Here is a 1,189-nt window from a genome sequence, read left to right as displayed (position 1 = left end):
GCTTAGTTGTGCTGATTTCTGTTCCCAGATTAACCTTGTCTATATATATATATATATATATATATATATATATATATATATATATATAGGGGGAAATTTACTGTGAATCGCTGATCAACTTGAGCATAGTGACGCGATCCTCACTGCAGAAAATGTGCGATTCTCCTCAGAGCTTGCCATTTAAAGGTCCTTCCAATTCGGCTGAATGGCGGGGTTGGTTCAGTGGCCGAGTGGTAAGGCATCTGACCGGTAACCAGGAGACCCGGGTTCGATTCCCGGCTGAACACATTTTCACTCATTTCCTTTGTTGTATCGATTTCTGTTCCCATCCTACACTACTAATTAATACTTGTCAGAAATCACTGTGAATCGCCTTCTGAAGGGAATAGGTTGGTGATCCAAAGGTAAATGAGGCAGTTAGTTGTTGTTATTTCCCCGCTCAAAACTTACACAATCATTTCATATATAGGGGGAAATTTACTGTGAATCGCTGATCAACTTGAGCATAGTGACGCGATCCTCACTGCAGAAAATGTGCGATTCTCCTCAGAGCTTGCCATTTAAAGGTCCTTCCAATTCGGCTGAATGGCGGGGTTGGTTCAGTGGCCGAGTGGTAAGGCATCTGACCGGTAACCAGGAGACCCGGGTTCGATTCCCGGCTGAACACATTTTCACTCATTTCCTTTGTTGTATCGATTTCTGTTCCCATCCTACACTACTAATTATATATATATATATATAATATATATATATATATATATATACATATATATATATATAAATCCCCTGATGAGTGGGCGACCACGAAACAGGCTTGTAGGGATGAACTTGTAGTTTATTTGTCTTTTTCTTCCATATATACTACACTCTACTTTTATGTATTGAGCACTGTTTTACGAAAATCAAGTTTCACGCTTTATATATTCATTTGTAAATACAATATACAAGTATGTGACTCAAATTCAAGTAGCCAGTAGTTAATTTCCCATGCGTAGAGAGATTTACAACTGTATTCAAAGACAACTAAAGTTTCCATTATTCTATCATTATTATTTTATCGTGTTCCAATTGATTGAATTGAAAGAAAAAGAATGGTATCTCTCAGGAGATAAATATCGTACTAGCGAGAAGGAATTGATGTTCAAAACTAAGAGTGAGTCCTTGCTTAATTATAATTCTTATAATTTTG

General features: G+C 37.2%; 2 non-coding genes across 2 annotated transcripts; both read left to right on the top strand.

Annotated features, from left to right (window-relative positions):
* The first annotated feature begins 216 nt into the window (after window positions 1-216).
* Trnat-ggu (transfer RNA threonine (anticodon GGU)) lies at window positions 217-288 on the top strand. The gene has a single exon. It is a non-coding gene; the product is annotated as a tRNA-Thr (tRNA).
* A 308-nt stretch (window positions 289-596) lies between these two features.
* Window positions 597-668, top strand: Trnat-ggu (transfer RNA threonine (anticodon GGU)). Its single transcript has one exon. It is a non-coding gene; the product is annotated as a tRNA-Thr (tRNA).
* Window positions 669-1,189: the final 521 nt, after the last annotated feature.

The sequence above is a fragment of the Montipora capricornis genome, chromosome 7, assembly GCF_036669925.1.
Source record: "Montipora capricornis isolate CH-2021 chromosome 7, ASM3666992v2, whole genome shotgun sequence".
NCBI classification, from domain to species: Eukaryota; Metazoa; Cnidaria; class Anthozoa; order Scleractinia; family Acroporidae; genus Montipora; species Montipora capricornis.
The sequence above is the reverse complement of the archived record's forward strand: the minus strand, read 5'-3'. Positions and strand labels throughout refer to the sequence as shown.